Below are 24,601 nucleotides of genomic sequence, written 5' to 3'. Positions count from 1 at the left end.
AAAAAGGGAAACCTTCCCGTTCCACGCTGTATGGAGATCTCCATTAAAACCATTCGAACTTGTAAAAGCTCGATCCTATGGACTCAGCCTTATGAAATTAGAGCTTTTAAAAGTGCTATCATCTGAAGGGGACCCATATATGTATATGTATATATATATCTATATATATCTATATATATATATATATATATATATATATATATATATATATATAATAGGGGGAACAATAACTTTTTATCATAATAGCTACACTTCCATATTATTTTGGAAAGTGAATGGGCTTATATGAATAGAAAAAAATTAAGGGTATTGAAAAATATTAAGAAATGCAGCGTGCTAATAGTAAGGCTATAGGAGAAACATTTAGTAAGAACCTAGCATGTGAATTTGATAAAGAAAGGATTTCAGGATGGATATTCAACAGAGCATCAGGGGCAAAGGAGCCAGTGGAGCTCCAAAAGTGACAGAGGAGAAAAATAATAATGGTAGATTTGTGGTAATAAGAGGCTACTGGCAATGGACGAGAATTATGCTGGCATGTATACTCCACCCTAAACCGCTATTATGGATCTTAAGAAAATTTTGGGAGAAAACATCAGCTTTCAGCAGGGAACACTACTTATAGGTGTGGACCGAAACTTGATTTGCAACAGTAGTTCCTGTATCTGGGGGACCCATAAGGGAAAAATATAACAAAAGATGGTAGATTTCTGAAGAAATTTATAAAAATATTTTTTTATGTAAGATGTTGATTCAGTGGTAGGAACTCAAGAATCTACATATTGTTCCCCAAGATACAATAACTGAGCTGGACTAGACAGAAATTATATTTCACAGGAACATGTGCATTAAATTGAAAGCTTAAACACACACATCCGATAACTATTTCAGATCATGTACCAATAAATACCAAGATAAAAATGTGTGATAAAGTAAAAATGAGACATTGTTGCTTCCCCACCTACCTGGTAAATGGAGAGGAAGTTAAGGATGGGTAGTGGAAGTTGTTTGAGTTATTAAGGAAGACAGACTTCTTCAGAAGTTATAGCTTGTGAGTGGGTTAAAATGAAAGCGGAGTTTAAAAATGGGGTAGACATAAATGAAAAAGAGATATTGTTAAGAAGTAACAGGAATTATTTAGAGGGGTTGACAAAGTTAAATTAATGCAGAATAAGGGGAATCTCACAGAACAAGAAGAAGCACATCTGCAGAGTGATCAAGAAAAAAATAAGGGAGTATCGGGATAATAGGTATGAGTTCAGAAAGATGGCTGTTAAGCAAATGTTTTTGTTAATAACTGCAGAACATAAAAACATTTAACCCAGCAAAGTAGGCATCAAAAAGTAGAAAGGGTTTTTGCCAAACTTAGGTAGCCTATAACAAGAAAAATAACCAGAGATCCTGTAGAAGTATGAGAGATATGTTGGAAATACTATGAAAATTTGTATACAACAGAAATGTGGAAATCAAGAAAGAACACAAAGGGAAATATTTATGGAAGACTTAAGTATGCCAAAGTTAGAGGTAGATGAGGCTCAGCAAGTAACAATTTAGACAGGAATAGATGAGATAAAAACAGTGACATACAATCTGTAGGAAAGCGTCCAGGAATAGATTGCATTCCTGATGAAGTTTGGAAGCTAGGAGACAAACACATGATACAGATCTGGAAGGTTTTGTTTAACAGTATTTTCAAAGTAGGGAAAGCACCAACACCCTGGAAGAAAGCTGTGGTAGCTGTAACACTTAAAGGAAGTAAAGACCCATCAGACTCAGCTTCATATAGGACCTCTTCAATTTTAAACCATGATTATAAAGTATTTATGTCTGTAATAGCTAAAAGAATGGCAAAAAATATTGCCAAAATTGATAGATATGGATCAATGTGTTTTTGTGGAGGAGAGACAAACATTCAACAACATCAAACAGAATAATGATGATCCAGATGGAAGCAGAGTGTATGAAAATACAACCATTGTAGGTGGGACTTGATGCAGACAAAGCATTTGATAGAGTAAGCTGGGATTTTATCAGTAGGGCAATGGAAGCATTTGCATCCATTCATATAATAAGGTTAATTAGTAAGACATATAAGGAATCAGAGGAAAATTCAAGTGGAGGGGATTTCCTGTCTGACAAGTTGTTTCTGAACAGAGGAACCAGGCAGGATTGTCCTCTTTCCCCTTTATTGTTTGCTTTATATTTAAAGCCACTGGCAAAGAAAATAAGAGATTCAGAAATTCAAGGATATAATTTGTATGGTAATCTAGAACGTTGGCTTTATTTGCAGGCAATATTATTTTGTACCTGATAAAACCAGAAAAGGACATCTCAGTGTTGTGGTACATCTTGAAACAGTTTCACGTCTTTCTGGGATACAAAATTAATGAAGATAAAACAAAGTCTATAGCTGTAAACTATATACCCACACATTAATTGGTCCAGTAATACCCATATTTATGGGGGTACAACATAATGAAGTATTTAGGAGTATGGATTAAAAAGGATTCTGTTACGGCAGCTTAGGATATGTGAGAAAAAAAGACAAACACAAACTCTTGTTTATGAATATGGACAGCAAGATATAAGCAGCAAAAATGTTTTTAATATATTTTGTTTTATACGCATCAAGCATATTTTTAATTAAGAAATAGAATAAAGAACCAGCTAACACAGCACTACATAAAATGCTTGCTTAATTTTGCAAAAGTAAAAACAATAAAAATATATAACAGATGAGCACTTTCACACCAACGGTGTTTTATCAGATCTAAAAACAAACTAACAAGCAGAGCTTAAATATAGTTAAAAAAATTCAAAATTACCTGGTCAAATGACATTATCTCAGCAAGGGCTTTAAAGGTCTATACTCATTTGATACTTTCCCCTTATCAGATTGTAAAATTAACATCCATTTAACTTCCAAGTTTCCTGTTTTTGTCTTAATATCACCTCCTCTATCTCCTACATTCAATAATTCCAAAACTAAAATTAAAGGAGTGTTCAATACCAGTGTTACAAATATGCTTATACAAATCATTCCCATTATCATATCTGCTTATTTCATACAAATGTTTCCTGACACAATTTTTCAATATTCATTTAGTCTTCCCAACATAGTAGCATCCACACTGATCACAAACAGCCAAGCAGACCAGGTTGCTACTAGTACAGTCAGCATTAAAACTGAATTTAAAGGTATGTCCAGTAACAGAATGTACAAAGGTATTTTCAGTTTTAACATATTTACACATGGTACATAATCTGCATGGATGTGCCCCTTTCCTAACAGAAATACAGGGTCTATTGCTAACCAGAGGTTTATAGCAAAGCAGATTCTTAACAGAAATATTATTTCCATAACAAAAGCATCGAGCTTAACCAAGGAAGTCTCTGCATCTAGCATCAATAGTCAAAATATGCCAGTGCTTCCTAATGATGTCACAGAGAGGTAGAATGTCATTTGAATACAAGACATACATTCTAAAATAATTTCCTTTACTGTCGTGTCTTACCACAGTGTCAACACAAAAGTTAGAAAAATAGGGTTTAGCTGAATCATTTCTATGTGAAAGAACCTCATGATGTGCTATCCCTATTTCATGTTCAGAGTACACCCTAGAGCAAACGTCCTCACTCAGGGTATCAAAGGAGGAAACCATATTCTCATCATTTCTATTCAGACCTGCATGTGGAAAAAAATGCCCTTTCAGCACATTATGCTTTGCATACTTGGGAAGCATAATCTGGTAGTGCAGTGTGCTCACTTTCTTACATGATTTACTATAAAGTTGAGTGTCAAAACCATCTAGGGTACTCGATGCAAACACAAAGAAAATCTATCAAGGTTTGAGAATGCTTAAATATGACCTTTAAAAAATCGGTAGTTTGATGCAAATAGTTCACAAACTCATTCAGCCAGTCCACACAAAGAGCACATCATCCACAAACCATACATAATGTGAGATGTACTGCAAAATGAAATTACTTCTGTTGAGAACATACAGAGGCTCCCAATATGTGAGCACCATGTTGGCATAACTACTTGCACACATGATGCCTATGGCTATCCCTACCTTCTGATGGTAAGAGCTGTCATAAAACATGAAGACATTATTACTAAGTATGATGTGAAGCACTAAACATATCAAGTGTATCTGGCCTGTGAAATATTCAAAATTCTTAGACAGAAATAGCCTAAGAAACTCTATTCCTACATCATTAGGAATTAACAGTAAAAAGGGAAGCTACATCCATGATAACCAATGTAACATCATTCATACTGTTTCTGCAGGACCAGTTAAACAGTTGCATCAAAAAATATTTAGTGTCTCTAAGTACAGTACGTATCTTATCAATAGCATGACGTAACTGCTTTTTAACATAAATTGACAAAGATTCAGTCACCCACTCATGGCCTGAAACAATGGGCTTCATGGGTCGGTTATTCAAATACTTGTGAATCTTAGGAGGGCCATACAGTATTGGAATAATATGAAATTCAGTCATCAAATAAACATACAAATCTCTGCTTATTACACCTTCCATTAACAGTTCCTGAGCGTTATTATGTACATTCTGAATGACCTTAGCAACGTCATTTTTATGGCATTCAATATAAGTATCAGCATCATTTCGCATAAATACATACTTTCAAGATATTTGGTAGTGTCCATAAGCATGATGGCACCACCTTCATCTGCAGGGCCCACATAAATATGCTCCTTTGAAATCAACTCAAAAAGTGCTTTAAACTGAATGTCTGTAAGGTTATGAAACATCCTACGATGTTTCTGTCTCATGAACTAATAAATGTCACATTCATATAGCTTTAAGAATGCCTCAGTCAAAGGACAGTTGGTCGGAACAAACTAGCTAGGCTTCCTAAACCCAATATGTTCATAAGCGTTATTGCCATAAAGAATCCTAAGCAAGATCTTAGAAACAAAGAGTCTTAAGTCAATGAGGACCTCATGTAAGGATGAGCCTCTAGCACATATGTAAGAAAGACATTTATTGAGTACTTTATTTTATTTGTTGAAATTGTAATTGAACCACTTTTCACCAGCTCAGTTTGATTGTTTCTATATTTTTAACTTACCAGAGGAAAAGTTGTGGACAATAATTAATAAAGTGTTGAATGAATTTATCTGGGAGGGGAGGAGGACAAGAGCCAAGTGGGATAAGCTGATCCCTCCAACAGAAAAAGGTGATTTAGGATTACATGATATGAAGAATATTTTACAGCTACGCAGTTAAGGCTCAAATACATAATGGAAGCAGAAAGCTATAATTCATAGTGGAAAGGGATGATTATGAAACTGGGAGAAAATTCAAGAAATAAGGAGAGAGTGGGATTTTTGATGCAAATCCTTAACGAGAATAATAGCCATAAAGAATATTACATACATAAAACAGCAGAAAAACAGCAGAAAATATTCTAAATACTAAGGCAAGAATGGAGAAAAGAGATATTGTTGATAGGGATGACTGCAATTAACAGTAAAGACAATAGGAAAGAGGGGGTTGTAAAGTACTAGAGAAAACTGGCAAAGAAATAAAGGTATTGGGAGCAAATAACTAAAGAGGTAAAGATAATAGAATGGGAAAGAGTCAAGAAGACATTTGAACTGCAGGCTACAGACTGTCTTTCCAATCAAGGACTGATATCTGAGTATAAGCAAAGATAAAGGCATGCTCTGGTAGTTTTTAACTGACTCTCGAACAGGAGCTGCTGTTAAACAAGGGATAATGTGTAGAGTATACAAAATACTGCAGAATAACTACTGGAAACAATCAGAGGAGGTTGGAAAAGATTGGGAAGAAACTGGATAAGCAGTTCCCAAGGAAACAATAGGAGGGCACATGTATGGCTCCCAAGCATACAAGAATGTCTACCCAAAACAGATTTCAAAGAATTTTTCTCCTGGCAGATGGTAAATGTTGGGAGGTTTGATGGGGAAGAAAAAGGTAAATGGGAACATATGAGTTAGCAGACTTCAAAAATTCCCTACAGAATACTCTGGCACAAATATTGGGTGAGCAAATGGATACAACTAAGGAAATAATTTTTTGAGCTGGTGTACAGGATCTGAATTGCCTAGACATGGTTACGACTTGCTGCAATGGAAATCGAAGTCTAAACTAATTGTATTTGAAGTATTTGAAGCATTGAATATTGTAACAGAGATAAAAGAACTGGAAGTGGGATCTTTAGAAAGGAATAGGAGCAAATTACACAGAAAAATGGAAATGAAATTGTGGAAACAATACATGAAGAATAATGTTTTGGAGAAGGAGAGAGATTTAAGAGAAGGCAGGAACTGAGCAATTTATGTAATGTTTGATTGATGATGGTTACATAAAAAAACGTGTTGTATAATGTTTGTAACTAGGAACATGCTAATCTGGTTTGTTTTCTTTTACATAGATATATGTCTGTGTCTTAAGTGATAATTGTTTTTTAACGCCTTTATTGAATTTAATCAGAAATTATACTGAGACAAACTGTGGCATCATTACTGAAAAGAAAATAACAAATCTATCTCTTCTAATGCATTTAGATATGTTTGGCATCACATTAAGACAAAGTTGGTACACCACAATGTTCTACAGCTCACCAAAACAATGGTAGAAAGGAGCTAAAACAGTTTTAGTTAGGATTTCAGCACTTACTACACGTTGAGATATCAAACATAAGTCCTTTTCCTCTCCTGAGTTCTGCAGAAACAACAGAGAGAAATGATAAAAAGTAGTGGTCGCAGAACACAGCGTTGATGGACTCCACTGTTGACAATGGATGCTTACTATAGGAGTCCTATTAGTGGTTAGGCATACAAGATCTACCTTTGGTAAAACCATATGGGATTAGGTTACAGGAAAGGTTTCGCATGTCCAAAAATGATCGATGAAGAATCCCTTCCATTACTATGCACAATATGCTTGTGAGACTAATCTGTACAAAACTACTGTGGGTCTATGGAAGGGCCTGCTTTGTGATTAGGACCATCATACTTCTGGCATGCCTGTACATACCCTGTATGTGTCCGGAAACTGCCTGTACTCCATGAAGTTAATGTACATATATCTTTGGTTCATTTCAAGTCTATTCAAAAGTTCACTCTATCCTCAAAGAGGGTAAGACAAGATAGAGTGGGGAAGAATTCAAGGCTGCTCATCCAATTATCAATGTTTACCATGAAGGTGACAAGGGTTCTACTCTGCTTAACATGCAGTGGAAGTTTGTTTCAGAGGTGAGGGATATGTTGGGTTATGAATCTGTCATGCCAATGTGCCCTATTTATCTTCTGATGAAGGTTTAGTTTCTTTAATCAGGTATGTGTTACCATTATTTCTGCAAAGTAATAGGAGGTCAAACAGGGTTGGATCATTCATACCTCAAATGTCTAGACACAGATCTCTACACAGGAGTCTGTATGAGACTAAGTATAAGGAAATGACAGAGTCTCCTGATAGATAAGACTTTTGAGGCCACTAATCCTTTTAGTCATGCATCCCCGAGGTCTCTCAAGTTGTGTGATGCATTATATTCAATAATGGGTCTGATAAAATAGTAAAGAGGAATCAATACTTTTGTGGATCCTGTGGAGATGCCTTTGGTAATTAGATTGGCCACATAAAAGGCTTTCCAAACTACTGTGGAGACAGGATGGTGAAATAAGGAATTATCAACAACAGTACCCAGACCCCTTACAACAGTGTCTGATTGGAGGGGTACATCTCCTATATGGTAAGTGGAAACTTATTTACTAAAATGAACTATGCTACATTTTTTACATTTAATTTGAGACCATTGTCCTTGCACCAATTGTTAACATGGTCTAAGCCATGTCTGAACAATTGTGAGTCAGCTGAAAACTGAATAACACCCAATTTACTGCAAATGTAGTTACCCATATGCTGGAAGTGCTGACCTGAAGGCGCGAGAAATATATGCCAAATAGGACAAAGCCAAAACCAAGAGCTGTGGTACACCACTGGTAACTGTTTTGCTTTTAGACATGCAAAGGCAACTCTAACCACATGGGTTCTGTCAAACAACCAAATAGTTATCCACAGCACAATATAAAGTATGCTGCACAACTACCTGCATTCTCAATGCAAATACAAGCCTGGCAGATCCTTCTGTCATGTCACTGGTATCATACCTCTGGACAAGTATTCCAACTATCAATGACAGCATTTCAGCATAGTTGCATTCATATTCACAGACATGGCTTTTCTCTTCCTGCTTATGTATAGAAAATGGGTCTACTACGTTAGATCGACAGTCCACAACACCAACACCACAAGAATGAAACCGCACAAACACGAAAGCTCACATGCCCGACAAACCACAATACTGACAGTTAACAAAACAAAATGTTTGCTGTTCCACACAACACACACACAAAACACAAGCACACCAACAGCCTAAAAACCTACACTACACCTTACACACAACTATCTATGCACTAACCTTAACCCAAACCCTAACCCTAAGGTCCGTCACTATCGCACACTTACTTTACCTGCACCCTAACCCACTTAATCTGCCCCTAACCCTCAAGTCCCTCACTATCGCACACTTACCTTACCCGCACCATAACCTGAAGTCCCTCACTATCGCACACTTACCTTACACGCACCCTAACCCTAAATCCCTCACTATCGCACACACACTTTACACGCACCCTAACCCTAAATCCCTCACTATCGCACACTTACCTAGTCGTGCTCACATGTTTCCTGTGTCAGTGTTTTTGCTGTTGAGATTCTGAGTTGTCGGTTATCTGCTCCGTCGGTCCTCTGGCATCGGTGATGTCAGTGTCGATCTTCCGACCTTTCATTCTAACGTAGGGAACCCATAGAAAACAGTGTACCATCAGAATATACTATGTCTTTGAAATACATTGGTTACTGCATCTCATGTGCAGTGCAACCAGATTTATGTAATGATGTGTAAAGCAATAGCACTTACCTACAAGGCAGGATGTACATTTATAGTTTAATGAAGTTGTATGTATAAATGCCAGGCTTTGTGCATATAGACTGCAAGCTTGTTGGTGTGGCTTGTTTTATGATTGCTTTGATTTCCAGTTTGCTCACTATACTGAAGCAGTACTATGTTGGCATGTGATGAATTGAATCAGGCTTATGTTTTGCAGAATGAGAGTAGCAGGGCAAATATGGCCAAGGGTATGCTACAGACTCTGGCAAAATAATTTCCTCAGTATTTATAGACCTCTCAAAAGCTTTTGATACTGTTTACCATTCAAAACCCCTGCATTAGCTCATGAACTTGGATCTCTGGCCATTCTTTATCAACTGGTTATGCATCTATCTTCTAACAGACAACAATGAATAAAATGGCAAGGATCTCTCTCACCCTATCTCCCAACCGCCACTAGTGTCCGCAAGGATCTATCTTTGGCTCCTTACTTTTTAATATTTTTATGAATAACCTTCATACTGATTCCTGTCAAAGCCCTTTAATACAATATGCTGATGACTCTGCTATCATCTGCTGCTCAAACAATCTCTTCCACTTACTCCAAATAACCCAAAAAGCTATCTCCTCTCTAGGAACATGGGTCAATGACTCCTAACCATTACTCAGTCCAAAAAAGACCAAACTCCTCCTATTCACTCCAAAAGCAAATTATGTGGAGAAACCAGATTTTAAAATCTATGCCCAAATAATACAGTAATTGAAGTTGTTTCACACTAACTTCTAGGTGTGACAGTTGGTGAACATTTAAAATTTGATCTCCATACCCAGAATTGCATTAAAAAACACATCACAAACTGGGGATACTCTACAGGTACAGACCCTATATAAACTTAACCTCAAGAACTACACTAGCCAAAATTTACATTTTACCCTCACTTCTATACAGAGCTCCTATTCTCACCAACCTTCAAACCTCACGAAGATCTGAATTAGAATCATATTATTTATTTATTTATTTAACAAACAGTACAGTATATATGAGGTAATATAAACATGCATTGTAATGCTTGGATTCCCCCTTGTAGCATGACAGTTTAAAAGGTGTTTTTTTACAAAAAAGGCAATAAAACAATATGATAAAGTCACTTATATATCTCCAACACATAAGGATTTCACCATTTAGAGGGGAAGTAATGACGGACATGCCTTTGTTGAAGATTGGGCGTCGAGCTGGCACCTCGGCACCCGTAAAAAATCTACTGCCAATCATTAGCGGACCAGAGTTCCGCTGTGGCGACCCCTAACTGGTCAAAGCCAAAAGAAGAACAAGAGGGGAGGTAATGACAATTAACTTTTAAGATAAGCGCACAGAAGTACTGTATATCAAATCTTAGTTCTTACCGGCAACAGCATGTATATCAGTAACCAGAAGCAGAGGGGAAGGTGACAGAGAGTGCAGGTGATAGGAAAAGGTTGTGTCAAGAGAAAAAAATGGGGGTGGCTATGGGTAAAAGAGGAAAATTATTCATTTTTTTAAATTTATAAATAAGAGAGGAGAGTAGTAGTAGTTAGAATCAAGTGAAATCTGAGAAAGGGGAGTAAGCTAAGTGAAAAAAGAAGGGAGGGAGGTAAATATGAGTAGTGGAGAAATTTAGTGTAAAAAAAGGTAATTAGGAGTTAGAGTTCTGTGGCTAGAATTAAGTATGAATTGAGAAGGGGCTGTATGCAAAAGGGGTCATGTGATTAAGTACCTCTTACCCTCACTTCTATATGGAGCTCCTATTCTCAACAACCTTCAGACCTCACTAACATCTGAATTAGCATCATGTTACAATAAAATAACTAAATTCACAACCAGTTCTACACACTACATCCACCACTATATTCCCCTTCAGTCTCTTAAATGGCTTGAGCTGCCACATTACCTTCCCTATCTGCCGGTAGCAGTACCTATTACTGCTCATAACATTATCCATAGACACACTGCCGGCATTGCCTTAGCCTCAGCTCTTCAGATCTGCAATCCCACAAGACTGCTACAATCGGAAGACAAACACCTCCTAGCACAGCATAAACCCAATAAATCTGCTGGAAAAAAGTATAGTTGCTAGAGCACGGATCAACCTTCCTATTAACAGATCAAACCCTAACCTTCCACTTTTCAAACAAGAGTGAAAAGAATTTCTATGTAAAGCGTGGATATGCTCCTGGTCTAAACCAGGCTAAAACAAATGCAATTCTGTTCTTCTCAACACCCCTCTCTATCCAATTTCTCCTTTCTACTTTTTCTTTCTTACCTATAATTTCACTACTCATAAGTTCGTATCTCTATACATATTTCCACCTCCATTTCTACTTTTCTCTCCCCCCTTTCATTACTGACCTTCTATACATTATCTCATTTTCAGCCTCTCCAAATCACCCTTAGTACTCCATTATTTCTCTAAAATCTACAAGTTCAAGGTCCTCCTAAAGGAGCACCTTGCTAATCATTGGCTGTGCTCTTGCCACTCTTCTGGATAATCTCTCTCCCATACCCTTTACCAACCCCTTCAGGTTTCACCTACTTCATACACTCTATTATTCTCTGCAACCCCTGCACCCTCCCCACCCTACCTGAAATTCTTATTCAACCTCTCTTGGGGACCCTCCCATCTACACTCCATACCTGGTATCAGCAGAATGCAAGACATCATAGCTACAGATATATGTTTCTAGCTTACAACACTCATTACTGTTACCTCATATGCTATTTGACACTCTTGCTGAGTTCTATTATTTTTCTCTGCTCAACTGGCATTCTCTATCATCACTGTTGAAATGAATTTTGAATTTGTTTTCCTATGTATATAAATCTCAAGTTACTTTTGCATATAACTCACTCCTGAATGTATTATTATTATTCTGTATTATATTTGTATTGTACAATGTGGAGCTTTTCTCCCCGGGTCTCTGCTGAAAACAGGCCTCTGGCCCAGACGGACACTACCCAGTTAACAAACAAAGTAAATAAATAAAATAAAAATAAATCTGCACCTTAAAATTATTGTCTTCTAATGAACTTTCTCTCAACTTACACTTCATAAGCCTATCTTTTTCAAAATAAATTTACATATACCTATCCCTCTGCATGCTTCTCTTTCACCCAAAATTGCCAAACCATAATAATGCTAGCCTCATTCTTTTCTGTATCATGCTTCATTTGTTAAGTCGAATACAAGTTGTATGCTATTAATGATAGCCGATCTAATCATGTAACTTTTAGAAATGTATTGTTATTGTTTGTTCTGTTATTCTGAATGTAATCCCTGGCTGTAATTGGCAACTTCTCTCCCAGAGCCACTGCTGAAAATGGGTACTCTACACCCAGTCAGACTTGCCCAATAAACAAATTTCAATAACTAAATATATATATATATATATATATATATATATATATATATATATATATATATATGTGTGTGTGTGTGTGTGTGTGTGTACATCACCATTCTGAAAGCTCCATATTATACATACACATATATGATAATTTATATGGTAATTACAGAACACATACCACACCACTTTAAGACATTGCCAGACAAATTACATAATTATACCAGTCTCTCATTTCAACATTACAGATTTCTGGAAATTTCCAAGTTTAATATTAGCTCTCAAAATTCTGATCAATGAACACTTCCAGCAATTAGATATCTGAGTTAAATACAAGCACAAAAATGTGCTTTCCAAATAAAAATACTTAATTTCAGCACTGCTATACTTTCTCTACTAGAAATTCTATAAATAATAATGCTTTAGAATCTCACAGCTACTCTGCCTTTTAGCTATTGCACAAAAAAAAAAAAAAAAAAAAAAAAATATATATATATATATTTATATATATATATATATATATATATATATATATATATATATATATATATATATATATATATATATATATATATATATATATATATATATATATATGTGTGTGTGTATATATAGGTTCATAGGTTCATACTAGGCTATCTGCCCAAGGGCATTTATAAGCCTAGCCCATAGTTATGTGGCTTTCGCCACCCCTTTAGTTTAAATAAAACTATTATTTTGCTGTGCCTCTGTCAAGCAGTGACACTGAAATAATCCCTGGGGTATATCTGCGATCTCCCATCCATTGGTCAAGATTCCTCTTGAACAAGGCCAGCGAGGTGCTCTGCCTCACATGTACCGGGATTTTGTTCCACAGCATAGGGAGTCTCTGGGTGATGAATCTGTCCCTCCAGCACGTTCTATTAATAACCTTGTCAAGGTTTAAGTCTCCCGCCCTTGTGGTTCTGAGGGATCTAGATTTTTTGAGGTGAAGCATATTCATCAAATCTGGGTTTGACATGGCCTTATATGTCAGGCACAGGTCACCTCTGAGCAAGCGGTATGAGACTGAATAGAGCTGGAGTTCTTTCAGTCGGGCAGAATAAGACATATTTTTGAGACCCTTTATCCTTTTGGTGAGGAACTTTTGGGGCCTTTCCAGCTGCTGCAGGTGTCGGGTCAGATACATTCCGAATGGGGCATTGTACTCAATCATAGGTCTAATGAGTGATGAGTACAGGGGGACGATGACCTCCCTTGATCTAGATGTGAATCCCTTCATGATCAGGTGGGCAATGTAGAAGGTTTTCCTGACTACTTTAGCAACATGAGTGTCAAACGAAGGGCTAGTGTCAACCTGGGTCCCCAGGTCCCTGATGACTTCTTCTGTGCTCAGTGGATTGCCACCTATATGGTAGCTAGGGGTAACCTTGTTTTTCCCGAAGGGTATGACTATGCATTTCTTGGCGTTTAACTTTAGGCCATGGCTCTGGCACCAGTTATCTGTTTCTGTGAGGCCCTTCTGAAGGATATCTGTGTCAGAAGTGTTTTCGACTATGGCCCAGTTTGCAGTCATCTGCAAACTTTGTCAGCCATAACCCTCCTGTGTTTGCTTGTACTTCAGAAAAGTAGATGCCGAACAAGTGTGGACCCAGGACTGAGCCCTGTGGGACACCACTTGTGACAGGCTTTGAGTCTGACATGGCTCCAGCAACTCTGACCCTGTGGGTTCTGTCACTTAGCCAGTTTGCAACCCATCTTGTGATGTATGGGTTTACATTCAAGCTGATGAGTTTTTTGATGATACCTGAGTGGGGTATTGTGTCAAAGGCCTTTGCCAGGTTGAGGTAGGCTGTATGGACTGCCTTTCCCTCATCAATGGCCTTGGTGACTGTTTCGAAAGTCAACCAAGTTTAAAAGGCATGATCTGCCTTTGACAAAGCCAAACTGGGTTGGATCCAAAGTCTGCAAGTTCCCTATGTCTTTATTTATGAGTTCCATTATGATCCTCTCCATGGCTTTGCAGGTAAGGCTTGTCAAGCTAATGGGACGGTAATTTCCAGGGTCGGTGGAGGCACCGCCCTTGTGAAGTGGGACCACAGTCGCCGTGCGCCACTCCTTGGGTACGTATCCTGAGGTGATGCTAAGATTAAACAGCTGTCCTAACTGTGGGTTTAATTCCTCATTGAGTTCGTGGAGCACACAGCCGGGGACACCATCCGGTCCAATGGATGCTGTGTTGTTTGCCTTGGAGAGAGCAGTTCTCACCTGGGCGTTTGAGATGTTTGGGGGGCTACAATCCTCTGGTATAGATATCTCTCCTTTTGGGGGGGAGAAGTTTGCACTGAACCTGTCAGCCAGTATGTTGGCAATGTGTGTAGGTTCAGTAATCTTCACATCATTTTGAACTAATTCTGAGCATATCTGGGAGTTTCCTCCTAGGTTTCTAACATAGCTAAAGAAGGCCTTATGATTGTCTTTTGTGTCCTTGGTGATTTTTCTCTCAAAATTTGCCTTGGATGATTTTATGAGAGCTCTTAGTTTTTACTTATAATGATCAAAGGTGTCTTACCTTTCAAGGATTTTGCTCTATCTTGTAGTAGCTTCCTCCTTTGTTGTAGAGCTTGTTTATGGCTGGGGTCCACCAGACTGGACGCTTGCCTTTGGTACAAAGAGTCTTAGTTTTGTTTGGGATTGCCTGATCCATGCAGTCCTGTAGGTGCTGGTAGAAGACATTTGTAAGTGATTCAGAGGTTTGAGTAATGTTTACCACTGGCTCAGGGGCCTTAAAGGAGACCACCCTAGTTTTTAGAAGTGTGAAGTCGGCTTTTGAGAAGTTTTTCACTGTGGTCTTTTTTATTTCAGGTGGGGCGGGATGAGGACCTCCAGCGAGATTAGTTTATGATCTGATCTCACCAGTGAGGGGTATACTTCCGGTGTTGAACATTGTGATCCCATGTTCGTGATGATGAGATCAAGTATGTTTTCTCCTCTTGTGGGGATGGTGACTAGTTGTTCCATGGCATTTGAGTTTATGAACTCCAAGAACCTTTGGGCTAGAGTGTTTGGGCTTGAGTAGTGTTCCCAGTCTATATTAGGGTAGTTGAAGTCACCAAGTATGATGGTGTTTGGAGATACATTTATCCCCTCCAGTGTTTTCAGGAAGGCCATGTGAGCAGTCTTGCCTATGGTTAATTGCACCTGGATGGTCTCCGATGCATCGTGCGTTGCCACCAACCTTGAGGTGTGGGTGTCCTTTATGAATATGGACACCCTCCCTCCTTTTTTGGTGTTGTCTGGAGTTTGGGGCCGGAATGCATGATATGAGGTGAAACCTGATAGTGCTAGGGTGCTCTCAGGAGCCTTGAACCAGGTTTCTGTCACAGCACAGACATCGATGTTCTCCATACTGAGAAGGGCCTCGAGTGCGTGCATCTTGAGATTGAGACTTCTGGCATTGAGCAGCATTACCCTTAGTTTTTTTCCTTTTTTGTGTTCTAGGGTGGTAGGTTTAGAATTTGAGCCTTGCCTAAAAAAGGCACTATGGGGGTGGCAAGAGCATTTGCCAATATCCGAAGCCCAGGGTGACAGGTGCAAGCCGTCCCTTGCAAAGCAGCGTGGCTTGTCCAGCATGTCATCCCAGGCAGACATTGGATCCCCTTTGAATGACACCAGAATTTAAGCCAATTATTAAAGCTGATCATCTTATCACTGTATTGTGGCATCATTCTAGGTGAAGGTAGGATACTGCTCAAGGTCAGGATCATACCTGCTTGGGCTACATAATCAGAGAGCTCCTCAATGTCTCTTTTCATGTAGTCCAAGGAGGTACGTCTCAGGTCGTTGACACCAGCGTGGACAATGACTGACTCGTACTTGTACCTGCTGTTGAGAGACCTGAGTGCTTGCGTTATGTGGCGGATTCTAGCTCCCGACAGGCAGCTTACTGTGACCTTCTCCTTACTCAGTCTGGTGAGCAGGACGTAAGTGTGTCTGACTATGGAGTCACCAATGATGAGTGTGTCTGGCATTGTGTTTGGCCTTAAGGGCTGTGACTGTTTGACACTCTGACTGTGTGGTCTATGTGTTGCATGTGTTTGGTCCTGAGGTGGTAGTTGTTTGGGTGTCTGCTTTGGTAGCCTCTGCTGTTTTGGTAGATTTTTGATCAGAGCCTCCGAGTATGTCTTTGTGTGATTATGTGTATGATTTGAAGTTGTGATGGTACTATGTGTGACTGGGTATGTAGTGTGTGTGGTTACCTTCTCCTCCTGTCTGGTCTTGCCAGTCCTATGTTGAGAGAGCTCAGCCTCCAGTTTGGCCATATAGTTGCATCTCTCGCATGTATTTGTGTTTTGTGGGAGAAGGAGAGGATTGTCTGTGTACATATGGCAATTGTAACATTGTCTCAATATTCCCAGGTTCACCAGTTGTGCAGGAGAGGACACTAGCAACTGATCCCTCGACATGCTAGAAGTAATAGGTAAAAAAACTTACAAAAGACTCCGGGGGATGTGGGTTCTAGGCTGGTGGGGTACTATCTATAATAAAAGTGCTTTATCAAGGTGCAAGTACTGTAGGAGCAAGTGCTAGGCTTTACAGATAGAGAATAGTCTACTTGGGAATCAAGTAGAGATGAACTTTTTAGTTATAGGATACGCTGGTTAGATCAGCAGTACAGTTCGAGGAAGGTAGTTTTAAGGGAAAATTTGAAGAGTGGAATTTAGGTAGCCCGAATAGTTTAACCTTGTTTAACTGCCGCTGCTCTTGTGTGCAACAGTGGCAACTCCGCGCTAAATCACGCTAAATCGCGCTAAAGCGCGCTAACACGTGCTTTATAGCAGGGGGCTGGAAAAAACAGGAAATGACCCAAAATGGCCAACGAATTACTAGTTGCTGTCTCTAACCACTCCTCTGAGGACAAACAAGCAGCTCAGTACTCCCCACTCCCACTGGTGAGTAAAGAAACTACCTCTGGCCACACAAGAAAATGGAGGAACACAGGAACCAAATACAAAGCCCAGGGATCAGCAAAATCTGATCACTGGAACAACTAGCTAGGAAAGTTTAGGAAAGGAGAAATATTTTTTTTGTTTTTTTTTTAGTTTTTTTGCAAACAGACAGAAAAAATACAGTAAATGCTTTGTTTTTCGACTAAATTGCTATCAAAGGCTGGTACACTTGAATGTATTAGCCTGTTTGTTACTTTTAAGCAAAACATTAGCCAACAAGTGCAATCAACAATTTAAGCACAGAAAAACAGGAAAATAAGGTAATAAAACAGTAATATAGGCACAAACAGTAGTCGAAAAGCTCAAAAGATCGAAAAATGCAAAATAAAAAGTTTAAAAAATACTTATGATCAAGAAAGTTGCTTTTTCTGCTCTCTGCTGGCTTAGGAACTCTGCAGGGGACCACAAGGAGCTATGCCAAGTTCTCTAATGCCAGAAAAGCCCACCAAAGCGTGCTTTATAGCAGGGGGCTGGAAAAAACAGGAAATGACCCAAAATGGCCAACGAATTACTAGTTGCTGTCTCTAACCACTCCTCTGAGGACAAACAAGCAGCTCAGTACTCCCCACTCCCACTGGTGAGTAAAGAAACTACCTCTGGCCACACAAGAAAATGGAGGAACACAGGAACCAAATACAAAGCCCAGGGATCAGCAAAATCTGATCACTGGAACAACTAGCTAAAATGGTATATGCTGCAGTGGGATTCGAACCATGAATGTCTGCGCATTAGGCAGATGCTCTAACCACTGTATATATATATATATATATATATATATATATATATATATATATATATATATATATATATTGGAAAATCAGCAGAAACAGAAACTAAGAAAATGTGTTACAAAACACTGACATGCCATCACACATATCCTTCCACTCAACAAGATGGATAAAATGCAGTGTACAAAGAAAAAGAGGAACTTACAAAGCAATGTTTGCATTTTTCAGCAACAACATTCTTTTTCATTGCAATGCATAAGTATTAAAGAGCCATAATCCAATTCAGAAAGCATTTCGCTTAATAGGGTTACTCCATGAGTACAGGTCATGGTTTAAAATAATACTAAACTGTGGCTTTAAAAATACAAATCTTAGTAAGATTTTATCTACCCACAACCCCTTTTTCTCCTTTTTGCACATGAGGTAGGGATGTCACTTCAACAATGACAATTATGCAGAGCCAATGTTTATACGGCTGGGTAGCTGGAGTTTTTAATAAGCTTGATAACAGGAAATTTAAGAAACAAGATAAAACACAATCCTGAGTTCTAACACTGTTAAATATTAAGCCTTCCTGTTTTTGTTCACCTTTGTGCTATAAATAAAAAGACAAAGGATAAACTTCATAAACAATTTAGCTTGTGTCTGTCTGTGCTCTGAACATTGTTAAATCAATGTACCACAACAAAGCAGCATTCTTAACTTTTTGGTACATCACAGAGAATACAATGAGCCTGAGAGGCACAAATACTTAGTACTATTAGTACAGTACATCTTTTAGCAAAACTAGTGCCATGTATGTATCAGATGTGCTAATAATATATCTACTGGCTGACTGATTTTTCCAGAAAGAAGCTTTAGAAGCTAAAGGCAAATGATATTACCTCAAAGAGAAGATAAGCCCATACCTCTCAACATTTTAGAGCACAAAATCTGGACAAACCTTAAAATAATTGGGGACAAAGGCCCAAAAATAAGGACAGACTTTAAATATTGCTCTTATAAACATAGACAGTTGTTAGAATAACAAGATTTGTGTTAGCTTGCATTTTTAAGGATATAAAGTCAGAAACTCAAATGCAGGTCGTTATTTAGTAACTTCAATTCTTGGTGATTTGACAGAAAAACAATCCTAAGTTCTCACACTGTTAAATATTAACTCCCTTTTATGAGGATCACACAAAAAATATAAAGCAAAAATTTGGACATTACGTGAAAATCTGAACAGATAAGAGGTATGAGATAAGGGAATCTGGTCTGTAAATCTTTGAAAACTGATGTGAAATCAATAATCTGCACCAGTGGTATTAATGAAAATGAATGAATGCTTCATCGTAGGATTTTCAGATACTGACACAATTACTTGCTTTCTTTACTTTAGGATTTTCAGCTTGGACTCTGGGATGACCTGCGATGCATGAAATTCAGGAATTATACAGGTTTTCCTAGATGAAGGACTTCAGAAACCATGATTTTGCAGACCCTTCCCTCCATGCCTGGATTGTTTTTTGACAGAGTAAGGCTCAAATGGCTGCTGCAAAGTTCCATTCACTCTTCTCATTAATGTAGACCATGAACTGTAGAGTGTCACAGCACGAAGCATCTTCCCACAGATGCTTTTATTTCACATATGGTCCAGAAACTGAGTAGCCATTGTGCAATGTGCTGGTGAATGGTGCCTTAAAATTATTAGCAGAATGTGCATGTTGCAACCTGACATAACAATATATGGTAGAGGCAGAAACAGCCACATGGGCTGTTGTATCACATGAGCAGCATGACAGGGTAGACATGTAAGTTATTGCTACCAACTGAGATGCTAATTTACATCTGAGATTCCCATGTAACATCATTTTCAGTACCTATGTTCTGATCTCCTAGGTCATGCTAAAAATGTGCCATATGTGCATGTTCAAGATACATACTGAAAAGGTACCTTACATGTACACACACTTCCCAAAGTGGTCTAAGTCTTTGGACTCCTTGTCAGGTAGATAGACTGTTGCACTCTCACCCAATAGCTTTCTTTAGGACAGTTGCCATCACAATGGAGTCAGCCATTGTAGCCTATTGCTAACATTTCCATCCCTTGGAGGAGTCAGTCTGGTATCCCTGGGATAGGAATCATCCTGTCATATTCTTGCCAAATCCTCAGCAGGATGACAGAGTGCAAATTCTTGGCAAAAGGACTATCCAAGAAATAGGGTAGAGTGGAAAACTTTCTGCAGTTTAAACAGGCCACGTCCCCCTCTGATACATTAATTCCAGGAGTTCCCAGTGTTACAGTTTCCAGGCTGAATAACAGAGAAGACTCCTCTTTATCAAATTAGATTTCTAGGCTGAAGACTGCAAACAGGAGTCTAGGTGGCCTCTTTTTTTTTCATTTACTCTCAGTCCAATTGTAAAGCTCATCCAGATACATTCATTCTACTCCTACAGGGTTTTTCTGCCCCCTTGCCTTCTGGGAAATGATAGAGACAAGCCATCAATCTGAGGGATATGCCTGCATGGTGAAGATATAGGTGCTGACTCCACTGGGACATATACCAACTCTACTGGCTGCCTCTTTACCATCTCCAATCTACCAGTAAAGAATGGAAAGTACCTCAGCATCAAAGAAACCAATGGCAGTACTGACACTGGAGGCAGAAGGATCAACTCTGAGTTGACAACAGCAGGTCTTGAAAACAAGGACAACATCAACACCAAGGATGACTTTGGTTATGAGAACTCAGCCACTACCCTAGATGACACTGACAATGGCCCGATCCCATGACAGCGGAGTTCTGTGCTGACACATTGATGTGAGAAATCTGGGCCCAACTGGCCGTTAACAGCAACAACAACAACAAACCCGTTATAAGGAAGCAAAAGCACCGACAGAGTCAGACTCATAGGTAAAGTCATTGGCAGATTCCTTAGCTCCAAAACACCAAGTCCTACAAACTGGCCAAGGAAGGAGCAATAGACATAAGAGGGAAGTCGACCTTATCTTGTCACCCTGGATACAGAGGGGGAAGAGGGGATGTCCAAAGCAATTTATGCTTTGACCATTGCTCTCATCATGATCTCTACTTGGGAAACACCAAAGCCAAGGATTGAAGAGAACTACCTCTGTACTGTCCTGATCTCAGAAGAAGTGACGTCCACATGAAGACCTTTAGAAACATAACAAAAACTACTAGAATCTCTTAGTGTCTCCCCTCATCAGCATTTAATTTTTTTTCTGTTTTCACCAGTACAATTTCAAGTCACAGAGCAACATCCCTTTGAAAATTATTCCAGCTCCTCTGTAAGGTTCATGAAGTAAACTTCTCGGAAAAATTCAATTGTCATCTAAATTTCCCTCTGCAGGCAAACTATATCACAGATTAAGTATGTTCTGGAGGGGGTGTTCTCTCCACATTTGTAAAAACTGACACAATTTAAAACAAGCTAAGAAATGTTGAAAATTCAAGAAAAAGTCCTAAAACTTTAAACGGAATGAATTACATCAAGTCCGAAATACAGTTTTAGTAAATGGCTACACAAAATACAAAGGGCTGGAAAACATCAAAATAAGATGGCAACCTGAAACCCTGGTAAAATCCTGAAAATCTTTAGTAAAATGTCTAAACATTAGTACTATGACTCTTATTCCCCCCTAAAGTGGATTCATTGTTTCCAAATACAGAACATTGAATAAAAGACCTTGCTAAAATGCAAAGGTAGCTTGTATTTTAGTTATTTTTTTATTTATTTATTTATTTTATTTATTTTTGTTTACTGGGAAAGTCTGACTGAGATAAAACCTTTTTTCAGTAGAGGCCTAGGGAGAAAAGACGTTTTTACATGAGGGAGGCTTCAAATCAAAGACATATGATACTGATTGCTAATAATATGGAATAATTTGTACCAGTACCTATAACGAGTAAGGTATTCTGGATTTGCTAGCTTCTAACAAGCCTGAAAGCATTGAGAATAATGTATCTGAATCCCACTGTAGCTCAGTGAAGTTTTAAAATTTCTTAAACATGAAATGAAGAAGGCTTAAACCAGCTACATAAACAATCTATTAAGTAACAGTATAACTAATAGAATAGTTGATGTTTACAGTGATGTCTAGTTTAACAAGCCACAGGAAGTTGAGAGGTTAATGAAAACCTAGTTAATGTGGGTGATGTATTTGGTCAGAAGCTGACTTCATAGTTTGCAGCCTTTTTTTAAGCAGGCCAACAAAATGCATCGACCACCTTTTGAGAAATAAGATCACACAGTAAGGATCTAGTATATATTGCTTTGTGTACTTATATTCATCTCACACTGCATGTTATATTCAAGTAGCACTTTTACTACTGCTATTATTTTTTGGTTTAGGCTTATTCCAAAGATAAATACTAAGAGACTGAAAATGGTTCATGTTATTTATGTCTCTAAGGTGGCTTTTGTTAACCTTTCCACAAATCTTCCCATTAGTCAGACTTTTTTAAGTAAATGTTTCACATATTTCTTAGTTTGTGTCTTTCGGCTTTTCCCGGTTAGGGGTCGCCACAGCAGAACTCCGGTCCGCTAATGATTGGCAATAGATTTTTACGTACTGGCTTGCCAGGCCTAATGCACAACCTTCAACAAAGGAACGCCCATTCACTCATGTCGCTATACAGAAGACGCTCTAACTGAGAATCGAACGGGCAACGCCTAACTGTAAGGTGACAACACTACCGCAGCACCACCACCGCAGTATTTTTTAGTACAAGATAATTTTACATACTGACCTTTGACTGATATAATACAGCATGGCTTTATTGTTGACTAACTCCTGTCTAACCTGCTTGGCTGACTTAAGAACTTAGAAATCAATCTCTCAATAGGTTTCTCCTATTTTGGCAAATTGTCACATGTTCAAGGACATCTGACAGTGTGCCACATCACAGGGATCATCTGCATATGAATCTTCATATAATACAGTGGGTCAACAACTGACGAGAATAACGTGCACTCAGGGACACCAATCCAAACAGTGGCAGAGCGTGGCATACCTCAGGGACAGATGCTAGGACCCATCTCTTCAGACTTCCCTTGAAGTAACTACATTTCAATATTTTCAACTGATAATACAACTGTCTGGCTGTCAAAATACACTGACAATTGAAATACAGGTAATTATTTAACTACAACTAAGGACAGCTAGAGTATCATCATGATGTTTGGTTTAATTTAAACAATCATGCAGTTGTTACTAATGTGTAATGCTCTGCATACAGAGAACAGTAACAAAGGTCTGAGTTGTGTCACTCAGATAAAGGATATTAGTATGCCATATTAGGTACGGAGTCAAGGATACTGAGGTAAGTAATGTAAATAGATACTGAAGTAAAAAAAAGTAAATACAAATCATGACATCAATACTATGGTAGAGACTAATGCAAAGTTTACCCTTTGACAACGACTCTATGGTAAAGAACACTGCAAGTTATATGCTCTGAAAATATTACGACAAACAACAAAGTAAAACATATGATGTGAGTTATTATACAATAAACTACTTCACAGACTCCAAATATGTTATTAGAGCTTTGCAAAACCCTCATTGAACATATCAGTGAAAACAACAAATGTTTTGTTTATATGTCAAATAAGAAAAACCTTCTAAAGCATCTCAGAGAAGTTTCAGCACTTTCCAAAACAGACCACAGAGACAAATTAATGACATTAAATCTCTAGAGTATAAAATACAGCTTTACTACTGGAAAACTTGTTTAGCCCATAAAATGATTAATGGCAAATCAATCTGGATAACTTAAAGTTTAGAAATATATATAATGGTGATGAAAGGCACTGTCACGACTGCTCCAAATTCTGTATTGTAAGAATATTTGAAAAGATCATTTTGTCACAGTTGGTATGTGTTGTCCAATGGTCTGCAGCCATGAACACGTAACATTAAACATATGGACTTATTTATAATATGTGGCACATGAAGACCACAGTCTATATATTGTTTTACAAATAGTTAGTACAAAAGAAGTTTAGCAGCTAGCCCTGTAATAACAGATTTTTAAAGAGAGATGTACCTGAACACTTGCAATATTTCAAACAGCACTCCATAGCTGCAGCCACAAGAATAACAATGGTAATCCGTAACCGTCTGTCCTGGATAGGTAGTCTGATGAACGTATGCTGTTAAACTGTCATTTCAGACTGAATGGTGAAGACACCATGAAAGAAAAACATTTTGTACCGCCTCAGCCAGTCAGATTGTAAAAAGGTCCAGGTTATTTTGAAAAACGTGGTCTTTAACTTCTTCATGTTCTCATGCCACATGACTGTCAAAAGGATCTAGGGATTAAATTCTAGATTTCACAAGATCATCCTTGGAAAGGTATCCATCCCAACACTGTTCCATAACTCTTGTATTCTTTGCAGAAATATTCTACCCTATGCACAGAAATAAAACAATAAAACCATGTAAATTAAAAAAAAACAATCAGGGCACTAGTAGAATTAGTTTTAAGGCGGAAGAAACACATATGAAATTATTTATATTAAAACACTGGCTGTTAACTCTACAGCCAGAA

At 38.2% G+C, this 24,601-nt stretch overlaps 1 long non-coding RNA gene across 2 annotated transcripts in view; it reads right to left on the bottom strand.

Moving 5' to 3' along the window:
* The window catches only part of LOC122813037, a 532,484-nt gene that overhangs the window by 140,070 nt on the left and 367,813 nt on the right, over positions 1–24,601 (bottom strand). For both annotated transcript variants that reach the window (XR_006366626.1, XR_006366627.1), the window contains one exon: positions 24,098–24,461. This is a non-coding gene — a long non-coding RNA (uncharacterized LOC122813037). The remainder of the gene's footprint in view (positions 1–24,097; positions 24,462–24,601) is intronic.

This window comes from Protopterus annectens, chromosome 10.part0 (assembly GCF_019279795.1).
Source record: "Protopterus annectens isolate FY-2018-M chromosome 10.part0, PAN1.0, whole genome shotgun sequence".
In the NCBI taxonomy this organism is placed as follows: Eukaryota; Metazoa; Chordata; order Ceratodontiformes; family Protopteridae; genus Protopterus; species Protopterus annectens.
Note: the sequence above shows the minus strand (reverse complement) of the source record. Positions and strands in the feature narration are given on the sequence as shown.